At 30.6% G+C, this 27,100-nt stretch overlaps 1 long non-coding RNA gene across 1 annotated transcript; it reads left to right on the top strand.

Annotated features, from left to right (window-relative positions):
* The first annotated feature begins 9,605 nt into the window (after positions 1 to 9,605).
* LOC139522303 (uncharacterized) lies at positions 9,606 to 10,310 on the top strand. Its single transcript, XR_011664376.1, has 2 exons — positions 9,606 to 9,637; positions 10,060 to 10,310. It is a non-coding gene; the product is annotated as an uncharacterized lncRNA (long non-coding RNA).
* Positions 10,311 to 27,100: the final 16,790 nt, after the last annotated feature.

Here is a 27,100-nt window from a genome sequence, read left to right as displayed (position 1 = left end):
ATATGACCTTGACCTTTGACCTTGACCTAATTTTCATTTTTTTGGACCAAGGACCTCAAATCAAAAGATCCTAGGTCTCTATCAATTATGGTTTACCAGTTAGAAATGCAATTCACTTATATCAAATGAATAAGGGGAAATAACTCTCGTATGGAGCATTCATATCACTTCGGTCAAAATAGGACAAATCATGCAAAGGATATAACGAGCAATTTTGTAAAATAAATTTGTCATAATATTTTACGTTTGCGAAGGAGTTGCGCTCACAAGGAAAACAGTGTTTGGGGAGATTACTCCTACAAAAAAAAGTTTTCGGTTACGCAGGGTAAATTTCAAAAGCGCATCAATTGTTCGATATCATATACCAAATATCTAAGCGACATATTGCAAAACAAATGTTTATCGCAAGAACAAAATTAGGCGGAAGAAGAAAAAAAAATTCAGAGAACAATTGAAGGTCTTTCCATCCTTTTTGATATGAAAAGTTGTGAAACTAAGTTTAAAATGTCATTTCAATTGTCAAATGATAGCTCCTAGTAAGCTGATTCCAAAAATATATTGTTTCCATACATTTTTTTTAAATAAGGGAGATAATTTGTTACTTCCGGTTTGAAAAATGTTACTTCCGATTATATTTAAATATTTACTTGAAACCGATTCCAAAAATATCTGGTTCTATATACTTTTATCTTAATAAAGTACAAAAAATAGCTACTTCCGGTTTACAAAAGGTCACTTCCGGTTGTTTTTTTTCAAGGTTGAATGGCTTGATACCTTTTTCTAAAAGTTGTATATCTTTATCATGTATACATATAGAATAAAAGCAAAGTTAAAATATAGAACGTCAAATTAAGCTATGACCTTGAGATCAATTTCAAGGTCATAAACCAAGGACCTCAAATCAAAAGACCATAGGTCTTAATTATATTTAGTTAATGAGTTATATCACCAAACGCGTATTTTTTAATACAAGAGGGGAGAAAACTCCCTTTCACATTCAACGTACGCTTGCAATCAAAATTTACATCTTACGACATGTCGCAACTAACAATTTAGTAAAAATAATTTGTTGATATCTTATACAGTCTTTGAATATAAGAGAAAAAAGGCCAAATTCAAATATTAAAATATGACCTTGACCTTTGACCTTGACCTAATTTTCATTTTTTGGGACCAAGGACCTCAAATCAAAAGATCCTAGGTCTCTATCACTTATGGTTTATAAGATAGAAATTCATATCACTTATATCAGATGCATAAGGGGAAATAACTCTCATATGGAGCGGTCATATCGCTTCGGTCAAAATAGGACAAATCATGCGAAGGATATAACGAGCAATTTTGTAAAATAAATTTGTCATAATCTTTTACGGTTGCGAAGGAGATGCGCTAACAAGGAAAACAGTGTTTGGGGAGATAACTCCTACAAAGAAAAGTATTTGTTTACGCAGGGTAAATTTCAAAAGCGCATAAACTGTTCGATATCATATACAAAATATCTAAGCGACATATTGCGAAACAAATGTTTATCGCAAGAACAAAATTAGGCGGAAGAAAAAAAAAAAAAAAAATTAAAAACCAATTGTTCAGAGAACAATTGAAGGTCTTTCCATCAAAACAATGTATTTTGATATGAAAAGTTGTGAAACTAAGTTTAAAATGTCATTTCAATCGTCAAATGATAGCTCCTAGTAAGCTGATTCCAAAAATATATTGTTTCCATACATTTTTTTTAAATAAGGGAGATAATTTGTTACTTCCGGTTTGAAAAATGTTACTTCCGATTATATTTGAATATTTACTTGACACTAATTCCAAAAATATCTGGTTCTATATACTTTTATATTAATAAAGTACAAAAAAATAGCTACTTCCGGTTTACAAAAGGTCACTTCCGGTTGTTTTTTTCAAGGTTAAATGGTTTGATACCTTTTTCTAAAAGTTGTATATCTTTATCATGTATACATATAGAATAAAAGCAAAGGTCAAAATCTAGAACGCCAAATTAAGCTATGACCTTGAGATCAATTTCAAGGTCATAAATCAAGGACCTCAAATCAAAAGACCATAGGTCTTAATTATATTTAGTTAATGAGTTATATCACCAAACGCGTATTTTTAAATACAAGAGGGGAGAAAACTCCCTTTTACATTCAACGTACGCTTGCAATCAAAATTTACATCTTACGACATGTCGCAACTAACAATTTAGTAAAAATAATTTGTTGATATCTTATACAGTCTTTGGATATAAGTGAAAATAAGCCAAATTCAAATATTAGAATATGACCTTGACCTTTGACCTTGACCTAATTTTTATTTTTTGGGACCAAGGACCTCAAATCAAAAGATCCTAGGTCTCTATCACTTATGATTTATAAGATAGAAATTCATATCACTTATATCAGATGCATAAGGGGAAATAACTCTCATATGGAGCGGTCATATCGCTTCGGTCAAAACAGGACAAATCATGCCAAGGATATAACGAGCAATTTTGTAAAATAAATTTGTCATAATCTTTAACGGTTGCGAAGGAGATGCGCTAACAAGGAAAACAGTGTTTGGGGAGATAACTCCTACAAAGAAAAGTATTCGTTTACGCAGGGTAAATTTCAAAAGCGCATAAACTGTTCGATATCATATACAAAATATCTAAGCGACATATTGCGAAACAAATGTTTATCGCAAGAACAAAATTAGGCGGAAGAAAAAAAAAAAAAAAATAATCAGAAGAAAAACAATAGGTCTTTCCACAGAAAAGTGGAAAGACCTAATAATCAGAAGAAAAACAATAGGTCTTTCCACAGAAAAGTGGAAAGACCTAAAAAACCAACCAAACGATACGACAATATACAAACCAAAACGAGAAAACTAAAGACTTAGCAACACGAAACCCAACAAAAACCGGCTTGATTATTGTTTCGATATCACACCATGACGGCTTGTATTGGCTGAGACAAAACCTTATCATTTGCATTTTATCAAATATATTTTCTGAAACTAAATCGTCACGGATGTTTTACCCAGAATGATTACCATTGAATATATAACAAATACAATTGTCATGTTTCTGTATTGTTAAGTTTATTATAAAATCCGTTATCAAAAACTACGTAACTAAATTGATGAATTGAAATTCATTGTATGTAACTGTTTTTATTTATTTGTTCTATTTTTCTGGTGTCGACCTGAACATCTTACATAATGATTTTCATGTCATATAAAAAAAACTTTTAGGTCTGGAGCTTGCATGTAAGTTAATTGCTAGTAGTCTGTTGTTATTTATGTATTATTGTCATTTTATTTATTTTCTTTTGTTATTTCTTTTGACATCGGACTCGGACTTCTCTTGAACTGAATTTTAATGTGCGTATTGTTATGCGTTTACTTTTCTATATTGGCTAGAGGTATAGGGGGAGGGTTGAGATGTCATAAACATGTTTAACCCAGCCGCAATTTTGCGCCTGTTTCAAGTTAGGAGCCTCTGGCCTTTGTTAGTCTTGTATGATTTTTAATTTTAGTTTCTTGTGTATAATTCGGAATTTAGTATGACGTCCATTATCACTGTACTAGTATACATATTTTGTAAAGAGCCAGCTAAAGAACGCCACCGGGTGCGGGAGTTTCTCGCTTCATTGAAGACCCATTGGTGGCCTTCGGCTGTTGTCTGCTCTATGGTCGGGTTGTTGTCGCTTTGACACATTCCCCATTTCCTTTCTCAATTTTATTTTAGTATTTCTCAACTTGAATATCCTGCATCTAAAAAAAAGGATTATCAAATATAAGTCATCTTGGTTTAGTATGGAACAATTGATTTTGTAATTGCTGTCTTTAACTTGCTTCTTTGTTAAAATCTATATTCAAAAAAGATATTGGTATATCAATCAAAGTATACACAAATCTAACATTAGAATTTTTCATGTGTCAGTAAATAATAATAAGATAAGTATAAAAAAAAGAATTTGAAAATAAAAACGGAAAACAATAGCAGAGCTTTAACATATACAACTGTTTCAACAATTTCGAATTTTAAATGACAAATAGAAGAACAAATACTTACAAAAGCAATCATAAAATTCTTCCTGTTTTGATATTTCGTTGTTATGATTGCCGAATTTGATAGCACTAAAAGACTGAGTTTAACCGATTCTATTGTGTGACCGTTATTTTGAATATGATGAAGCCTTTTACAATGAAAATGGATTTTTGCATATAGCTTTTGTGCTTATCAAAAGAAATCCGACATATTATAGATTTCAAAAGTTACATTCTATGTTATAAAAAAACCAATTGAACACATTAAGTTCTAAATTTCTTGCGTCCAAAGCACTTTTCTGCATTTACCTTCATCTGGAAAACTGGATGTGTTCATTGCTTCTTGATTTAACCGTTTGCAAGGATACGCTGATTGTTGAGAAATACTTTTATTCTGGCTGAATATTGTCTGCGCTTTATATATATTTTGCAATCAACTCACCACAAATCACACACATGTTCCTATTACAATAAGATTTAAAATGTAAATGTAGTACATAATCCGTATTTCAAATCTTATTGTAACAGGAACATATGTGTGGTTGTTTCTTCCTCTTGATCGGCAGTTGGTTCATTGCGAAATGTATATAAAGCGCAGACAGTATTCAGCCAGGATAGAAGTATTTCTCAACAATCAGCGTATCCTTGCTTTAGATTTAGAAGCAATGCACAAATTCAGTTTCACAATTATGATGACATTAGTCCTTATTGGAATATTTGCCGCGTGGTAAGTAAAGATTATCTATGTCCTTTTTTGGTAAAATAGATATTCAACTGTTTCGTTTCTTAAACATCATTGGCTTTCAAATAATTGCCTTTGAGCATTCCGGATGTAGTTAAATGCAGAAAAGTGCTTAAGACGTAAGAAATTAATAACATGATGTTTTCAATTTGTTTTGTCAAACAGAATGTAACTTTTGAAATCCATAAAATGGCGGATAACTTTTGATAAGCACAAAAGATATTAACAAAAATCCAGTGTCTTTGAAAAAGCTTCGTCATATTGAATATAACGGTCTTACAATATAACGGACTTTGATGAGACTGTCGTACAAGTGAGAGGTTTAGTGCTATAAAACCAGGTTTAATCCACCATTTCTACATTTTAAAATTCCTGAACCGAGTCAGGAATATGACAGTTGTTGTCCATTCGTTTTTTATGTGTTTTGTCATTTGAATTTGCCATGTGATTATGGACTTTCCGATTTGATTTTCCTCTGAGTTCAGTATTTTTGTGATTTTACTTTTTGAAACAGTTAAACTCAGTCTTTTATGTCTATTAAATTGCGCAATCATAACAACAAACAATCAAAACAGGAAGAATGTAATGATTTGCTTTCAGAATTATTTGTTCTTCTATTTGTCATTAATTCGAAATTGTTGAAAACAATTTATTGATTATTTGCTATAGATTGTTTTCTACGTATATTTTAAAAATTCTTTTTGTATATTCATCTTATTATTATTTACTGACACATGACAAATTATAATGTAAGATTTATTTTCACTATATTTAATTTATCCATATCTTTTTCTAGCATAATTGTTTACAAAGAAACAAGTTTCACACAGCGATTACAAAAACATTTGTTCCATACTAAACAAAGATGATTTATATTTTTATAATCCTTTTTTCAGATGCAGGCTTTGTAAGTTTAGAAATTTTTAAAGTTTGTTATATGACATGAAAATCATAACGTAAGTCGCTTACCTCGACACCAGAAAAAAAAGAACAAACGAATAAAAACAGTCACACACAATGAATTTCAATTTAACAATTTAGTTAAGTCATATAATTTGCGTTGATTTTGATAACACGTTTTATAATAAACAACTTAACAAGAAAAATCCAAGACAATTTTATTTGTAATTGTATCAGTGGTAATCGTTCTGGGTCAAACATTTTTGACGATTTAGTTTCAGAACATATATTTGATCAAATGCAACTGATAAGGTTTTGTCTCAACGAACACAAGCCGTCCTAGAGCGATATTGAAAGAGTCATAAAGCCTGTTTTTGTTTTTGTTTCGTGTTGATCAATCTTTAATTTTCTCGTTTAAGGCTGTATATTGCCGTATCGTGTGGTTGGGTTTTTTTCCCTTTTTTTACCAGAGCATTATCATTTTGACTATTGAATTTAAATGTCCATTTGGTAACATTGACCACTCTTTTACAGAGTGTTATATCTTTATTAATCTGCCGGTTTAAGAATTGAACAAACACAGCAATTGACCACGTTTTCAAATGCAACACGATTTCATATCATTATTCTTGTATCACAAAAGGGCATACTTACTTAGTTAAACACAAGTATTGCAAAATGTGTTGATCATTTTTTTTTTTGGGGGGGGGGGGGGGGGAGGGGGTGTTTCCTCAATTTTTAATTTTAGATATAACTGCAATATATATTCAAATATTTATTGATTTATTTGAAAAAATCCCCATTCTTTAATTCACTGTTTCTAAACAGTCATTTATTTATAGAGTGGCACACGTGTTAATCAAAGGTAAATCAATCTGTTGAAATGGATTGGAGAATTAAGTGTTTTGTGAATACTATAATGTATACTATTTGCAGTTGCTGAATTGTCACCAATCTATAAGATAAAAATATTGATTTATGTAGTAGGAATGGATGAAACAAAATAAACAAGAAGGCATGAGTCGTCAGCTACTTTATGATATTGATATAGTGTAATTGTCTTAATTGATATTACGCAGTTTTTAATTGCTTTATATTTCAACATCACCATTTATTCAATCTTAAATCTTTTTGTCTTCATATTTTAGGGTTATTATCCAGGATATAATTTACCATACAACAATGGTTACCATGGTTATAACGGATACACAGGATATCACGGAAATTATGGATTGAATAAAGGATGGAATAACGGTCCATGGGGGGGACCATACGGAAACAAAGGCTTCATCTATAACTATTAACTAAAAACTATCAATGTTGATATGAATGACAGATAATTAAAGCGTTACTGATTTTCGACTTGATTTTTATTTGTAGATAGTCTTCCATCATTATAGTTATAGTTTATTGATTTGCTGACGGAAAATAAACAAATGTTTTATAAATTGTATTGAAACATAACTATATTATCTGAAAGTTTAGATATATAATCTTGAAAGAGCTTAATTTTGTTTAATAACTCTTATATCTAAAACGAGGTATTATAAGGGCCATTATTTTGGCCATTGGAATTGCAGAAAAATGTAAACTTGTTTGGGTGTTGGTATTGACTGAAGAAATGTCATTTAAAATAGAAATTCATTTATGGTTCAATCTAGCTTGAATTTTTCAATACTCGATGTCTTGCTAGTAAATTTCAGTTTTCAATTTCTATGCTATGTTTAACCCCGCCGCATTTTTGCGCCTGTCCCAAGTCAGGAGCCTCTGGCCTTTGTTAGTCTTGTATTATTTTAATTTTAGTTTCTTGTGTACAATTTGGAAATTAGTATGGCGTTCATTATCACTGGACTAGTATATATTTGTTTAGGGGCCAGCTGAAGGACGCCTCCGGGTGCGGGAATTTCTCGCTACATTGAAGAGCTGTTGGTGACCCTCTGTTGTTGTTTTTTATTTGGTCGGGTTGTTGTCTCTTTGACACATTCCCCATTTCCATTCTCAATTTTATGCTACGAACGATTTTGATTTGAGCTCTGGTGGTTAGTTTTCTCAATGGCATTCATACCACATCTTTATATATTTTCATATTTCATACAGATATTTAAGAACGAAACAAATACTAATCGTTTAACATGGTGTTACAGAAAATAACTTCTTGTACAGATTCTAAAATACCAATTTATTTATCGAATTTCATCAGATCATTAGAAAGAAGACAAAAGTTAATGTAAACACTTTAAACTAGGGAATCACATATACTCTAAAGAAAGCTTCGACAATGAAAGTGTTTCCTTTTACATATATGAATACCCGCCATGCGAAACCAAACTCGAAAAGACACAAACCTGTCAACTGAAGAAAAAAAAACAATTTTGATAATTTGCTAGGGTTTTTCGCATATTTTTATAAGTTAAACATGTTAAAAGCAGATTCTAGCAAAACTCTGGTTTAAGTTACTTATTTCAACATCTATAAAATTCTTTCAATGAGTAATAATGATTAAATAACCTACATTTCTTGGATTTCCTCTTTTCAATTTCCATTCTTGCAAATAATATGACACTGTATACAGATTATGTTATGGCACTGACATTTGTGTTTTAACTTTGATCTCATTATAACAGGAACATGTGTGTGATTATTTCTTCCTCTTGATTAACAGATATGCAGTGAGTTGATTAAACAAAGTATATATAAAGCACAGACAACTGTCAATAAGAATAAAGGAGAGTTCTCAGTAATCAGCTCCTTTCTTCAAGTAGTTTGAATAGAAAACAATTATGAATAATATCAGTGTCGCAGTGTTGGTGGCTTTAGTCCTTATTGGATCATTTGCTGTGCAAAGTGGTAAGTAAAATTTTGTCTTAGAAATGTTGTTTATTACAATTTATTGATAGATATTCTTTTGCCGTATTTTTTTTTTGTTTGTTTAAAGGATTAAAGGTCCGGTAAGGGCCGATTTTGGCCTCAAATTTCAGTTTTATCTAACGCAAGTTTTTGGACACTTTTTAAACACTTAAGTGTCTATTTCAATTGATTCGATTAGTTTATGTGAAAGATTTAAACTGATCTAGTCATTAAAAACGCTCTGATTCAAGCTTAAATATGAATAATTTATCAAATATGCCAAAAAACATCACTTTTCAGATGGTTTTTGTCAAAAATGAAACGCATCCGTGTTCATGCTCAACCTTTATATATGTTTTGTATTATCATCAAATACAACTTATATTTCAATATAATGAATGAACACAAATGCGGCCACTTTCATTGTAGACGGAAACCGTCTAAAATTAATCATAATGCTAAAATTTTGAAGATTTCAGTAATTTAGCATGACTTAATGATGCTAGAACGCGATATGTGTGCATTGAAGTTTCAAAAACAGCTCATATCTATGTAGCAGAAGCATTTTACTTTCCAAAATATAGCTTAAAGTTACATTTTCACAATTTTCTAAAACTGCTATATTTTGGGGCCAAAAAAGGGGTCTTTCTGAACTTACTCCTTTCAATTATTGCAAAAGTTTCCGAGATCAGTCTCTATAAAAATATCTATTCAAAATATAAGCCAAAGAGTAAAACATTTCAAAACATCAAATTTAGTTATTATTGTAGTAATTAAACTAAGCCATTTTAATGATACACCAAACCATAGAAAAACATGCAACCTTTCTTGACTTCTTATTATATCAATCACAAAATAGTAATCTTTATTTATCGTTAAATCATATCCATTTAAATGCAAACTAGGTAAATGCTGCATTATGGACCGTTTGTTAAATAATGTCAAAATACCTCAATATATCACAGTTTTGTTTTTTCATTAAAGTGTTTACATTTGATATGTTATTAAGCCTGGTAAATAATTAACTTGTATATTAGGTTTACGAACATTCCTCATTGAGTAACAAAAAAATATCATTCATAGTTGATTTGTTTTTCAGATGCAAGTGATGTAAGTTTGTTTATTTAGTTTTTAAAGTGACATAACAAGACTAAACTATGTAATGTATTGAAGAGATATAATTTAAATAATATACAATATTGAGTTAAATGAACATTATAAGAGATATATGAGAACCCTTGTTTATATAAATTGTTAGCAAATACAAGTACAAACAATATGCATTGTATCAGGTTTATCTTTCTTTAATTGATCCGATACAACATGTCTAAATGATTTAAACTATTTTAAAATATAAATATATTTCGAGGGACTGTGATACAACGAGCTTCAAATCAACAGTCCTTTAAATGATATGAAAGTTTGTTCATAAACAAGTATTTTCATTTGATTGTTAATATTACGAACTTTTTGAATTTTTATATTTTTTGTCATCATAATTGATTCTGAATTGTATCGTTTCAATATTTCAGTATTATGGTCCAAACTATGGTCCTTCAAGACGTTGGGGAGGTGGTAACTATAACAGATATAATAGATATGGCAGACGTTATGGCGGGTATGGCGGTAATAAAGGCTGGAACAATGGCTGGAGACGACGAGGTTCATGGGGACGAAGAAAATATAATTATTGAAACAATGATATCTTTATAAGTGTTAGTACAGCAACATATTACGTATCTGTATGGAATCGAATGATAGATAATAAAGTTTAATTAGTCTTTTTTTCTTTATTCCTTCTTTATGCTCTCGTCAATCTTTGTCGTTATGGTTGATTATGTGGAAGACAGCATTGATAAAAAACAAAAAAGTACATCCATACTCTTTTCAACAAAAACCAACAGTCACAAACATAAAGATGTTATGAATCGTATGTGAATATTTGTAAAAATAAGTCTTACGGTTTGATTTCCTTAATTACTGTCAGTGGTAAATTTTTATTTAAAGAAAGATCTGCCTCATGAAAAATTAATTACAAGTACCATAAGATAAAATACCATTGAAGTTTATTTCGGTCCACACCGACATCCAATTAAATAATTTCACTTAGTTAAATGGTGCCACATGTGGAGCAAGATCTGTTCACCCTTCCGGAGCACCTGAGATGTCAAATTTTAGTTAGAAAACAGAAAGAGAGACATTTTAGATGCAACAAATATGGAATCTTCAATCTAAAGGACAAAACAAAAGAAAGAAAAGATACAGTATTATTATAAATAAATGAATAAAATTGAACGTAGAATAATTTACTATACACAATTATATCTGTTTGTACCGATAAGCTACCAAAATATAATTATGATCCGATAATATATGGATTACGACAAAGGCCAGGTGAAGATATAAGAGCAGAGGAGAGGACAGATTTAGAAATTTAAATAACATTTATACCTCAAGGGATTTAAAAAGCTCATTTGAAAGCTGATGTCGTGTACTTTTTGCAATATGAAATTTATAAAAATGACCATATAATTGATAACACCGAAAAGCTGACTACTGGGCTGGTGATACCCTCGGGGCCGAAACGTCAAACAGCAATGAAAATATTTGTCGTAAATATAAAAGAGGGTACAATCTTGCCGCAAAACAAGGTCACAGGTCATCAATATAAAACAATTTGTTTTTTTCTTGAAAACCGATCCAGTTAATTCAATTCAAAAACGAACAAATCAACACATTTCTTTCCTGTAGCATTTATCGGACAGTTTTCGTTCATATTCTGTTGATTTAAATAATATTGCATTACTACCAGAATCGCAGATAGCATTTGGCAACATTTACTACAACTCGCATATTCTTGGCAATGACCGGAGACAATTTTAACAAGACAGTGGAAGTATCCATTTACTTGAATACAAAAAAAAATCAGACACACCTAAAAACCAAACAAACCCTACAATTAAAATCACTTTCTTGGTTAAATTCAATATGAACAAATAAACATTAATACAAAACAAAATTAGAAAATCAAAAGGCTTCGGAAGTTCTAAAATGAACATGAAATCAACATCATTTACGATTACAGAGTACCTTCGTTTAATCGCATATAACTAGAAACCACAATATTAATGTGTGACACATATCCGGACTCGAAATCTTGATAAAAAGCTGATATTCAGCCAAATAATTATCTTCCTACGGATTAACTTTAAAAAGTAAATCGGGTCGATTGGAGTATTACACGGCGGCTTTGCCTTTAAAACACAGCTATACTGCATGGGCAAATAATGTAAAAACAGGAGATTTTCCGGTGCTATTTTTAACAATTGTCAGTTGCATTGTTCTTTATATATCGGAATAATCAATCAAAGTACTGAAGAACTGAACATCGTATGACCGCAGGTTCCTGTGGATGGTTAAATGCACTTAGTTGTCACAGAAAAAAATCACATCTCTATACCTGAAACTGAGGACAATGTACAGAGATGTATTTTTTTCTGAGACAAGTTCGTGGGTGGATGATGAATAAATGAAATTCAACCTCACCGTAATAACTTTTATATTGTAGTGATACAAATCAGTATACCGTGAATGGTTTGTTGTTGTATATAATATTAATATAACAGTTGCATGAATATATAATTTTCAACTAAATATATTGCAGAGTAAGTGCATGGTGTAAACTCCTCCGTACAAAATCGATTTTTCTGAAGGATTGGATGTACGCATTTATATTTTCAAACAAAAAACAATATTCCATTCAGATTTACCGGTCCTTGCAGGGATTGTCGCAAAACGTTCTTGAGATATTCTTCCGAATTCTTAAACACAATTTTGCGGTACGTGTGCATAGATATTATAAATGAGTTGTATCGTTTCAAACAAAAACAAAAACATTTTTATCAATATTCATTGAAGAGATGTTTTATAACAAACGATAATGATTGTTATTTTGCACTCGTAAATGTTCGCGTATTTATCATATTTAAAGATCGGTTACAAACCCAAAACAAAGGTAACGTAAAGGAAATATAGGCGATAAGAATACATCGGAATGCCCTCACGGTCATCGCGATGTAAAAATGCCATTATAGTGTATGAGTTTCAAAAGTAACTGTATATACCAATTTCGTTCACAAATTATTTTTAGGTGTTAGTTATGATATGTGTCTACCGAATCAGCAAAGGGGTATTCGTTGCAAGTTGGGTAACGTCAGTTACGGCGGCTGTTTTAAAAGTCACTTGTACCACATTTGATATTTACGACAAACAATTTTCTAAAGCTAAGTAATCGATATACAATTTAAGATGTTAAAATTCCATGAGGTATTTAGGTAATTTAAACTCGTTAACTACATGTTAGCTATTTTTTCAACATTCACCGTATAACTATGTATAAGAATGTATAAAGAAACCTTTGGATGATATACAAAACCCCCTTAAATGATTGTATGATCATGTATACATCGATAAACTACAGTTGACTATATTAAACATAAAACTTAACAATAAACAGTTCATCGATTAGGCAATTAATGCACTATGTCTTCAAACTACTTTTGTCTAACATTCTGTGTCAAGTTCAAATTATGTCTTGTCACTCGATTATCCAATGATGAGGAATTTCCAATAAACACATTATAAACATAGAATTTGTATGCTATAGTAATACAATTTTAAACGGGGAACCCAATTTTGAAATACATGAATAAAATGCCAATGACTATTAGCTCTTTAATGTTTAAATTAGGTTTCGGGCTTTTTATACTTTGGCCTAATCCATCATTTAAGAGATAATAATTGTCAATATATGCTTTAGATGCAATAACATTGGTATTGTTTATGTTATTGTAAAATAAAGTTTTTTCAAAAATAGTGCAACATGGGAATGCAATCTGTTAAAAAGATTTTAAAGATACTGATATCATCTATGTAAGAGTACGTGTTCATCTGTTTGTGGTTATCCTCTATTATGTCCATTTTATACATCTGGCATTAAGTTAGAAACAAAGAAGTGTGTACGATTTATTCCTAAAAAAAGTACTGCTGATCGGACTACTAGTTGGCCCTTCTAACTGTAACAATGCGTTGAAATATTCAAACATGACATATAATCAAACCAATAGATGAAGTTGATACATTGATAAATAATAAAAAAAAGAAAACAACAAATAATAAATACCATTATTTTTCAATTTCATTTGTTTACGCGGCTCGGTACCTTTATATATCTTCGTGTTATTGTTCACATTCACAATTCAAATTGTTCTTCTTTGGTCCTATTAATATATTTTCAACTACATGCGCATCATTTCTAGACGTTTTTATAACAGCGGTTATCTTAGTACCATAATATACTACACACTACTGCAAAGAAAGACACACAATACAATATCAATTGAAATGCCTTAACTCAATCAAAAGACATACTAAAAAACAAAATCACAAAAATATTGATCTCCGTTAACTAATAAACGTAAGTTACCATAAACTGAACATTGAGCCTGTGTCGCTTACCTTGTTCTATGTGCATATCAAACAAAGGACATTCTCCAACATTGTAGACGAAAAAAGACTTGTTTTACTGATCTTTTAGTCTATTTAGAATCTATCTTCTTTGGATTTTGCTCAAACCACAAAAGAAGGTAAATAAAGTTCGAAGTAAGGCCAATCACTCATTTGAAAAGTGAGAAACTACTAACTATAACTCATTTTCGTTTATTAACGTATGAGTTATAATAATTAAAAAAAAATATCACATTTTTAATGAAAATAGGCAAAAATGAAAAAAACGGTAAAATTTATGGGCAATAACTTCAATAAGAATTTGTCCAATAAAGGCAACAGTAGTATACCGCTGTTCAAAACTCATAAATCCATGGACAAAAAACAAAATCGGGGTAACAAACTAAAACCGAGGGAAACGCATTAAATATAAGAGGAGAACAACGATACAACACCGAAACGCAACACACACAGAAACGGACCAAGCAACAGACAAAACACCACGAGAATAACAAATATAACATCAAAACCAAATACATGAATTTGGGATAGACAAGTACCGTGCCACGTCTTATCTCAAAAATAAGAGAAAACACAAACGACTCAACGTTAAAATGCAACACACACAGAAACGAACAATATTATAACAATGGCCATCTTCCTGACTTGGTACAGGACACTTTTAGAGGGGAATAAAAGTGGTGGGTTGAACCTGGTTTTATGGCATGCCAAACCTCGCACTTTAATGGCAAAGTTAAATATAACATTGAAATGACAACATAATATTACAGGACTACAATACAAATAAAAAGGAGACCATATTAGACAAAGAAAAGCATGATTAATAGATAACAAAAAGCATCAGGTTTAAAATTCAATACGCCAAAAACAGTTTTGACGTCAATGGACAGTTTTAACATTTTTGCTCTTTTCAGATTTCGCTATATCTGACGGTTCAAAAATATAAGACAAAATTTGCATTTGACTCCTTTATTTCATTTTGAGACATGTTGACCATGTTGGTGTGTAGGCGGGGTCATCGGACATATAAATTAGATTGAATATCCTAATAATGACTGTGTCTAACTTTGATTAAATTCACAGTTTCAGAGTAGAAGATTTTTTTAAAGATTATATAGTTAACAATTGTTTTAAAAAAAATACTATATAAGGACAATAACTCTTTGAAGGGTCACTTGACTTTTTTTTGAATTTTCAGAAATGCTGATTAATTGATAACGGATATCAATAATGGATTCTACACATCAATAGGATTATACAACTTAAATGCTTAATCTAAAAAGCAGGAATTTTCACAATAAGTAAAAGGTAACAGGAGGTATATATTAAACATAATAAGACGAGATATAACACAAGGTAAATATTTAAAAACAAACAATAAGCCCTTATAGATAAATATCACAAATAATAAAAGATTGTCTTGAGTTATAGATTATATGTGATATAGTTGTATATTTTTTTTTATTTTACTCTACCTAACTTGACGGTACCCAAATTGCACCTATTTTGACACTTTTTTCAACTACGTTTTTTTATGATTAAGACAAAAGTTTCCATTTTGTGTTGTTTTTTTTTGTAGCCGTATCCTTCTTTACTATATAGGTACACCAATTTGATTTTCAATTCATATGGAATCATAGAAAAATTGGTTTGAACTAACCTCACAACCATCAATGAGTCTGTAATGAGGAGTACCCAAATTGCATCCATGCTTAAATTCGCATCGTCAAAAGTCGAATAACAGAGCTTTTGCTTATTTTTTTCAAATATTTTGAACAATTGGATATTTTTCCATGCTTACTCTTCTTTTTTCAAGAAATGAATACTTGAAACATATCGTATTTTCTAATTTTAAAAAGATGACGTTTTGATGCCGTCGCATAGCGATGTTTCAGTACATTTTGCTTTTTCAGTAAACACTTCATCTGTTGATAAATACTCTGAACGTTTTGTGTATATCTACATATATTTTCCTATTTTGAAAGACATGTATAGTATCAAATCATAAAAATACAAATGGTTTAGTCTCTAGGATATCTTGTAGGATTTCCGCTGCTATTTTTGCTAAATAGGTGCAATTTGGGTACTCGTTGCAATTTGGGTAACGTTACGTTAGTTAGTTTATGGTTCTATGTTTCTTTTGCTCGTCTGAATTTTGACATGACTGTATTAATGCATTTCGTCTTTGTTTTTTTGTTTTTTTTAACATCTGCATTCCTGGAACAGGTGTTATTCGGAGGTTTGTTTACCATTGTCTTTCCATTTATTTTAATTGTTACGTAATCGATAGTATTTTTTTGTTATACTTTTTTTTTCGAAGGCTTAATGGTTGCATCTCCTTGATACTAACTTTCAACCGCAATTTTAAACGCTGAAAGTATATCATTTTATACATTTGTGTCAAATTGATGTACACCAATAATTATAAAAAGATTTAAATTTAGAATTACAACGGTTTAATCAACATTTGCATTTCTCTCTTGTGAGTCCAATAAATATGGAGGAAATTCCTTTTTGTTTGTTGTTGTGTATTCTTCAGCTTGAAGATCCCTTAACAGAACATTAAACAAAGATATTTCAAATTCTTCTATATGAGGCAAGGAGTAACATAAAAACTTATCAAATATATCTGAGTTATAATTTTGTACGCAATATTTTCGTTGCGTTTTCTTAATAATTTTCAGTGATGCTCAAATAAGTACTTTAGGAAGGACAAATCAAATACGAAGTTGATCACGAGCAAGTGAAAAACGAACGCCCACAAAAAAAAACACTTTAGGGTAGAAAACAACATAGTGCTTCGAATATTTACCCATTTTTTAAACAGTTAAATAGGCATAGGACGCAAAAGTTGCAAGAAAGAGTACTAAGACTACATAGTGGAATACCACGCTTGCTATGACTATGTATTGTACCGATATATATAATACAATATGCACAGATGGTAACCTAAAAAGTTACACAAAACTGGGAGATTATATTTAAACATATGTAAGTGTTCGCTTCGCTCTGCATGGTTAATAGTATAACTATAATAACATAATATTAACATTATTATTATATTGTTATTTTTTTTAAATCATGTTGTTCCATTCCTGATTATTCTATGACGAAATTGTTCAAAACACATGATGACATAGTTTCATTTCACTGCAAATAATGCATTACTGAATATATGATCAACTTGAATAGACATTTTATGAAATAAATTTAAACTTGCAAACCCATTCTCCTGGTTTTATATTTGTAAAATATATATCAAAATATATATCAACGTTTACAGTTAAACACATTAATTGTCCATACAGGCTTCATTCATTTTTTTATTAATCAGAATTATATATAGTTATGGTCGACGGATGATGTGAATATCCACCATTGTCACCCTAAATTGGGTTAAAAGGCTTCTTATTTGAGTTGCTATCCAAAAATAACGATTTGTACCATTTCTGTATTATTTTTTTCTATAAATATCGAAACTATTACTCATGAATAGATTTTTAAGTAAAAGAAACAAAATCAGCAAGATAAGGTCTACAATTAAGTCAAATGAAGAAAATCGTCAGTTAACTCAATTTTATTAATCTATTTCTGGCCAATTTTCTGCGTATTTGACTTTTAATAAAAACAGTTATACTAGATTAATGGAAATTTATAAATCACGAAATTGATAGGACAAGATCTAAAATATATCAGCATGGCCAAAATTATAAGTCAATTTTGTAATAGTTTTTTTTAGTCAAGGTTTTTTTTTTAAAGTATAAAAGATATATAGAAATTTGATGAAAATATTATCAGCATAACAATGGATAACACTAGATCAATTTTTCAATTGTTTTCTTTTGAAAGTAATTGACACTCAAGGTCGTTACTTTTGATCCTTTTATGATAAACAAATACTAGCTTAATGTCAGTATTACAGAGATGATAGGTAAGAAAAACGTTATGTCTACAATGTTGAGCAGAGGTCATTTGTAGATTATGAAGATAAACAAATGTGATTGATGTATATGTTGTGTACAAGTTGTAATGTTGTACAAATTATAATTTGTACAGGTTTTTTGTACAAGTTATCAGTGTTTTATGAACCACTAAATATAAATGGATGATGCAAGCACATAGTCTTTTGTTTCTCATATTTTTGTTATATTTCTGCAACTGCATAATACAGTTTATACTGAGCCTAGATATAAAACATTATAAGGACACAAAACGACTTTTTTGGAAATGATTTTGGTATATAGGAGATAAATCAAATTTGAATTTAAACAATTCAGGTATCCTCATTTCCAGTTTGATGACAAGGAGAATAACACTTGTTGTTAGATTGAAGTATACAAATTCAAATTTAAGACATTAAACTTATTCATTTTAGAAGATAAAATTGTATCATCTGGTGAAAAGGTATGTGTCAAAAAACTTATAACTTGTACAAAAACCCTGTACAAATTATAATTTGTGCAAACTTACATCTTGTACACAACATATATATGCTTATTACAGCCTCTACTTTATTTGTTCAACAATTTTGTGGCATTAAAAAACAAATTTTAAACTGAAAATGCTTTTAGAAAAGAACAGTATAAACAGTATCAGATTACACGATTGATTACAAAATATTAATCTATCTAAAAGAGAACTCACAGAAAGTGTCTCATCAAATGTCAAAATCAACTGCTCAAACGTCAAGTGATAAGTGAACAGCTGGCACATTCCTTACTTGGTACAAGCATTTCCTTATGTTGAAAATGGTAACAGCAGTTGATAATCTGGATGCTTTGCAAAAATACATGCAGGATATTCGAAGCCACCAATTACAAAGTTCAAAAACAAAAAGTAAACATACACATTTTGTGATTAAAAATATGTTCCATGCCAGCACTTCGATATCTAAGCAGATAAAGGTTAAAAGAATAAGAATATTCCCGTATCGTATGATTCAGAAATTGAAGGCAAGGTGTGATAGAAACTTGTCCAAATATGTTAAAAAGGGTAAATTGTGTGTCAAGTTATTTCTGAAATTAATAAACTTTGGGAAAGAAATAACAAAAACGTATGTGCAGATTTTTTTATATTTTGACGTCACTATCAGATCAGATCAAGATATGGGCCAAAATTGATATTTTTTAATCAGATCATAAAGAGGCAAGAGCAATGCGAACATTCAAATAGATATATTGTAAAATGTCAAAGGTTCAACAAATAAGGATTACCCACTTACCAAATTCTGTTTAATTTATCTAAAAGAAATGCTGAAGATTTTAGAGGGACATTCAAACTAATCATAAATGAAGTAACAACATCATACACAACCAAAGACTGAGCAACACAAGCCCACAAAAAACTGAGAATGCTCTAGAAAGATAAGCTGATCCTGCTCCACATGTGGCATCAGTCGTGTTGCTCGCCCTTGTAAGTACACACTAGATAATGAGTCTAATATGGTATGTCACATTCGGGAAAAGAGGGAAAAGATTGTAGGACATTGGGAACATATCCGCTGTTATCTGTGCAACATATAATTCCATAACAATCAACAAATTAAACTCGTCATTGCGTCCGAACTTACTGAGAGGCGATTCATACCTCAACACTTGGTTTACTATATAGCTTCCATGTCAGCAGCATGACTTAGAAAGTAACATGACTTTTAAGAAAAGAATGATAAAAAATCTAAGCCGTGGAATACTGGGAGACATATACTCCGTGTACGTACAGGTGCTGTTGATATGTTACTACATAGATTGAAAAGTTCACATGTAGAAAGGTTGAATCATTTCTTTCAACGTAAAGTTTTGTTTTAACCGGAAAAAAAATGCCGATTATTTTCTTCGGTTTTGAATAACTGAATGACTGAAAGAGTTGCTTCGCACTTCTATTGCCTTTGTCTAAAACATAAAATTTGTGTTTTCGCTTTTAACAACATCAGTATAATGATTTTTTCCTCCTTACAATGAACCATATTTTGAATTTTTATTTTTATTCTTGCATCTAACTTGACAAGGGATACGGATTATGTAATACATTTACATTTTAAATTTTAATGTAATAGGAACATGTGTGTGGTTGTTTCTTCCTCTTGATTTGCAGTGAGTTGATTGCATAATGTATATAATGCGCAGACAATATTTATGTAGAATAAAAGTATTTATAAACAATCAGTTATATCAGTAAAAGGTTGTAAGCAATGAACACATAAAGTCTCACATTGTTAGTCCTTGTTAGATTATTTGCCGTGAAGAGTGGTAAGTAAAGGTTTGACTCATTTAAGTTGTTCATTTTGTCTAATTCTCACCTTAGATATATATGGCTATTGTTAAAGTTCTTTTATGGTAATTAAGATTTCCAACTGTGTTTGTTCTAATACATCCATGGCTTTCATATATTTGTCTTTGAGCTTTCCTGATGAAGTAAAATGCAAAAAATCGCTTTGAAAGCAGGAAATGTTTAGAACGTGCTGTTTTCAATTTATTTTGTCAAAGATAGAATGTAACTTTTGAAATCTATAATATGTCGGATTTCTTTTGATAAGCACACAAACTATATGCAAAAATGCATTTTCTGTGTAAAAAGGCTTCATCATATTAAAAATAATAGTCACACAATCGAACTGTTAAACTCAGTCTTTTAGTTCTATCAAATTGGGCAACCTTAACAACGAAATATCAAACCAGGAAGAATTTTATGATTTGCTTTCATAAATGTTTGTTCTTCTTTTTGTTCTTCTATTTGTCCTTAATTCGAAATTGTTGAAAAGGTTTTATATGTTATAGCTCTGCTATTGTTTCCCGCTTATATTTTCAAAATTGTTTTGTATACTTATCTTGTTATCATTTACTGACACATGAAAAATTATAATACTAGATGTGTTAACACTATAATAAATATATTTGTATCTTTTTCTAATATATTTTTCAAGTTCCCAATTCTATAATTAACCGTTTCTAAACAGCCATTTGTTTATAGAGTGTCAGACGTGTTAAGCAAAGGTAAATCAATATGGGGGAAATGGATGGGAAAATTGTTGTGCTTTATCTATAATGTTTACTATTTGCAGTTGCTAAATTGTCACCAAACTATAAGATACATTTTTATAGAATAACTAATCGAAGAATTCAAATAGAGAAAATATTCAACGAGTGACCGAACAACACATTAATTCATGAATGCACGTAGCGCATGAGTTTATTATCAGTGTTGTTCGGTCACAAGTTGAATATTTTTCGATATTTGAATTCTTTAATTACTTATTCTTTTTAACCCATTGGCAAACGGCTTTTTTTATAGAAATTAATGTTAAACATATTAGGAACTATATCTTTTTTCTACGCATTCACAATTTGTTTTGATCCGCCGTTATCGACGTCTTGACAACGCCTATTGTTGTATGACGTCAGAGAGTGAAATAACCACGTTTATTTTACATGTGAAATTATCGGTTTTTATTTAACTGGAAAAAAAATGTAATTTATTGCAACCAATGTAATAAATTGATATAATTATGTAACAGGAGTGGATGAAATAAAATAGACAAGAAGGCTTGAATCATCGGCTACTTTATTGATATAGTGTCATTTTTTTATTGATTGCTTTATTTCTCAACATCATCATTGACTCTATCTTAAATCTTTTTCATATTTCAGGATTATAATCCAGGATATAATTTATCATACAACAACGGTTACCATAGTTATAACGGATACACTGGATATCACGGAAATTATGGCTGGAATAAAGGCTGGAATAGCAGTCCCTGGGGAGGACCATACGGAAACAAAGGCTACCTCTATTAGTTCAAACAACAACTATAAATGAATGATATCTTAATTAAAGCTTTACTAGTGTTTCGTCTTGATTACTTTTGTATGTATTCATTCATCACCATATTGCTGGATTTGCTGACAGTAAATACATAAATGTTTTATAAATTGAATTACAATATTTTCAAAACATAACAATATCATCTGGAAGTTTAAATTTCAAATCTCGAAAGAACGTCATTTCGTATAACTTTTAGGCATTTGGGATCATCAATGCTTTTCAACTTTGAACGTGTTTAGCTTATCAATATGTTGGTCGGAGCGTCACTGATGAGTCTTATGTAGATGAAAAGCGCGTCTGGCGTTTTAAATTTTAACCCTTGTACCTTTGATAACTATTAATAGCTGTAAAAAACGAGGTATGATAAAGGCCATTTTTTTTGCAATTGGAATTGCAGAGAAATGTAAACTAAAGTCCGATATATATAAAAGAAACTGAAATTAAAAATCATACAATACTTCCAAAGGTCAGCGGCTCCTCATTATAGACAGGCGCAAAAATATGAGACGGAGGTAAACATGTTATTTTAGATCTCAACACTCCCCCTATACTTCTAGCCAACGTAGATAAATCATAACAAGATTATTATCTATGAGAAATATCATTTCTGATACAACGGTCACCATTACTTAATACGACAGTCTCTGCAAAACGTTATAAAACCTATGGACAACAAAAGTAGTTAAAATATTTGAAAAATGCATCAGTTCAACATGAGATGATATTTTATTTATTATGATCATAAACGGAAAACTCGTACTAAAATAACCTTATATATGACATGTATAAAGAAAAAAAGAGTCGAAAAGGTACCCCTGGTTAAAACGGGTTTTTGTTATTCTGAAATTTAAAGTTCGACAGTCAATGATAAATACCTCTACCTATTTCTGCATCAAATATATGATCAATGCGTTCGGTACAGCGTTTTGTCTACAAATCATTATTTTGTCTGACGTTGAAATTGATCGACATTGCGTTTCTGCTTTTTGCTTTTCGTTCATAAGATGTGCTTCTTTTCGTTGCTTTTTGTTCATTTTTGCTATATGTCAAATATTCTTGGTTGTCAAAAACGGTTGTATCATGGTATTATAGGCTTTTCTTTGCTTTTGTATATACCCCTGTTACTAAAACACAAGTTGTTTAGATGTTGCTGCCTCTATATGAACTCTCTGAAACCGAGAACGGGAACGTGGAATGTGCCAAAGAGATAATAACTCAATCAAAGAGCATGACACATCACAAGGCAGCAAGTGGTGCTTTTTGTCACTGCACGTTCGTACTGACCAAATCTGTGGTTAAGGAATGAATTTCAATAAACAGACTCTATATATAACTGTTAAATTATCACCACGCTACACATGAACACCTACGATGAGAAACCAAACTCGAAAAAAAAAGAAAACCTGTGAACTGAGAAAATACAAAATTTTGATAAATTGCTACAATTTTTATGAAAAGCGGACCCTAGCAGCACTCCAGTTTTGTTACTTATTACAACCTCTATATTATTCTTTAAAGTCTTCCTATTCTTGAACCAATGCATACAAACATCATAAACTTAGTCTTCTGTGCACGAAGTTATCATTTTTTTTCGTGTAAATTTCGTATAATGGTCAATTGTTTTTTCAATCGGTCAGTGTTGTTGTCAAAATATGGCAGGTAATTAAAGTTCGTGTTTTGAAGCCGAAGTTTAACGATTGTTACCTGTTTGTCAACAATCGAAAAAAAAATCAACAAAAAAACTTAGAATATGGGCACGTGTTTAACATGTAAATTTAGATAATAGTCTATTTTAAGGACATCCATGCGTATTGTGATCACCGGATTTTTACGACATGGGTCACACTCAGCTCACTTTGCATACGGGAAATATGTCGGGGGAATTGCTTCCTGGAAGGAAACAATTAAAATAAAGTACACTTCTTCTAAATATGAATAAATTAAAGAAAAGTATATGTACATAAGTTTTATAATGAAAACTATCCATTGAGTTATAAAAAAACATGTCCATTTTTTTTTTTTTTTTTGAGGTTTCTTATGACTTTAAATGAATCAAAATGATAAACTACTGTACATTTTTTGGATTTCCTCGTTTTTAATTTCCATTCTTGCAAATAATTTGACAATGTTTACACATTATGCTATGCACTGACATTTGTGTTTTAACTTTGATCACACTTTAACAGGATCTTGTGTGTGATTATTTCTTCCTCTTGATTAACAGATCTGCAGTGAGTTGGTTAAACAAAGTATATATAAAGCGAAGACAATTGTCAATAAGAATAAAGGATAATTCTCAGTAATCAGTTTCTTTCTGCAAACAGTTTGAATAGAAGACAATGAAAACTATCAGTGTCGCAGTGTTGGTGGTTTTAGTCCTTATTGGATCATTTGCTGTACAAAGTGGTAAGTACAAATTTGTCTTGAATTTGTTGTGTGTTACAATTTGTTGTAGATATTCTTTTGTCGAATTTTTTGGTTAAAATTTTTAATTATTTAAACCGTTTTCGATATCAGTCTCTATAAAAAAAAATATTCAGAATATCTGCCAAAGAGTATAACATATTAAGATATTTAATTTTGGTTTATTATTGTAGTATTTAAACTAAGCAATTTATATGATACACCATACCATACAAAAATATAGTTTGCATGCGCAAATTAAACATGCAACGTTTTTTACTTCCTATTTTATAAATCAAAAACTAGTAATCTTTATTTATCTTTGAATCATATTCATTAAAATGCAAACTAGGTAAATGTGCATTATTGACCGTTTGTTACAAAATGTCAAAATAACTTTGTATATCACAGCTTTTTTTCTTCATTAAAGTAATTATTTTATTTTTTTATTTAATATATTATTAAGCCTGGTAAATAATGAAGTTGTATATTAGATTTACGAACACAACCCTCATTGCGTAACAAACAAATTGAAAGATAATCAATAAATTTCAAGACTATTTAAATTTCATTCATAGTTTATTTGTTTTTCAGATGCAAGTGATGTAAGTTGATTAATACCTGTAGTTTTTAAAGCGACATGAAAGACAATACTATGTAATGAATGGAAGAGATATGATTTAAATAATATACAATATTGGGTTCAATGAACAATATAGAATTGCAAGAGATATATGAGAACCCTTTTAATATTAATAAGTAGCAGATACAAGTATAAATACTAGGCATTGTATCAGGTGTATCTTTCTTCCATTGATCCGATACAAAATGTCTAAACGTTTTAAAATATTTTAAAATATAAATATTTTCGATGGACTGTGATATAACGATCTTCAAGTCAAAAGTCATTCAGCCCGTTTTGATCCATGTCTCAACTATTTGCAAGCTAACAACTGGGAAAATATTTTATATGAAGTTTTAAAGAAATAATGTCTACAGCATTCTAAAACAAATGCGCGCGATGGGTGCTAAATAATCCTGCTATATGTTATAAAATTGAGAATGGAAATGGGGAATGTGTCAAAGAGAAAACAACCCGACCATAGAGAAGACAACAGCAGAAGGTCACCAACAGGTTTTCAATGCAGCGAGAAATTCCCGCACCCGGAGGTGTCCTTCAGCTGGCTCTTTAACAAATATATATTCTAGTTCAGTGATAATAAACGCCATACTAAACTCCAAATTGTACACAAGAAACTAAAATTAAAAATAATACAACACTAACAAAGGCCAGAGGCTCCTGACTTGGGACAGGCGCAAAAATGCGGCGGGGTTAAACAAGTTTATGAGATCTCAACCCTCCCCTATACCTTTAGCCAATGCAGAAAGGTAAACGCATAACAAAACGCACATTAAAATTCAGTTTAAGAGAAGTCCGAGTCTGATGTCAGAAGATGTAACCAAAAAAATAAGCAAAATGACAATAATTCATAAATAACATCAGACTACTAGCAGTTAACTGACATACCAGCTCCAGACTTCAATTATGATTATAGACTTTCCGAATTGATTTCCCTCTAAGTTCAGTATTTTAGTGATTTTACTTTTTAAACTGATTTAAAGATTATGTCTTCATCATATGAATATCAGGCACAATCCTTCCCGTGAGGGGTTTAGTATCATACCATCATAACATATATGAGGAGAGCATAACCCGTGTCATGCCAACAACTGGTTTTTAAATAAATGTGTTTAGTTCCGATGCAAAGACCCTATAAGTGAATCAATATTAACGCCAAAAATATGCAATCTTTAATGACCTGACAACAGTATCGTAACTATATCCCTTCTTTATAAGTCTATGTAAAGGTTTTGTTAGCTTCTTATGTGAATACTGACATTTTAGTGCTTTATAAAGAATATTTCCATAAAATATCGGATGTGAAATACCTGAACGTATAAGAAGTCTGCATGTTGAGCTCTATTTACGAATGATGTCCTTATACCGATGATAAAATTTAGTAAATGTTTTTGACTAGTTTGTGATATCGAAAACCCTGGTGTAATAATTTTTCAGTAATACATAAATTTCTCTCGTAACATGCATGTTCGAATTCATGAGCTGTAGATAGCTAGATCTGCTAACCCTTTCGAAGCAATTTTTGATCGGTTTCAAGTTGCCCCGTCTTTAGTTTTCTAATGTCTTGTTTACTATTATTTGTCTCTTTGTCTTTTTCATTTTAGCTATGGCGTTATCAGATTATTTTCGATTTATGAGTTTGACTGTTCCTCTGGGATCTTTCACCTCTCTTTTACATCCGTTGTAAATGTGTTTCCGGATATTTTTTAATACAGTGTGTAAGCCAAAAGTCAAAATAAATTAAACCGTAAATACCGAAAAAAATGACATAAAACAATAACCAATGATGTTTTAAATCATCGGCAAGATTGTTCATATACTAATATATTTAGTTGATTGTTAATATTACTTTTTTTGAATTTTTATATATTTTGTCATCAGTATTGATTCTGAGTTGTATCGTTTCAATATTTCAGTATTATGGTCCAAAATATGGCCCTTCAAGACGTTGGGGAGGTAATGGCAACTATAACAGATACAATAGATATGGCAGACGTTATGGCGGGTATGGTGGTTATAAAGGCTGGAACAACGGCTGGAGACGAGGTCCATGGGGACGACGAAAATATAATTATTGAAACAATGATATCTTTTAAAGTGCAGCAACAGATCACCTATCTGTATGGAAACGAATGATTGATAATAAAGTTTAATTAGTATTTTCTCGTATTCCTTGTTTATGC

Source organism: Mytilus edulis, chromosome 5 (genome assembly GCF_963676685.1).
Source record: "Mytilus edulis chromosome 5, xbMytEdul2.2, whole genome shotgun sequence".
NCBI classification, from domain to species: Eukaryota; Metazoa; Mollusca; class Bivalvia; order Mytilida; family Mytilidae; genus Mytilus; species Mytilus edulis.
Note: the sequence above shows the minus strand (reverse complement) of the source record. Positions and strands in the feature narration are given on the sequence as shown.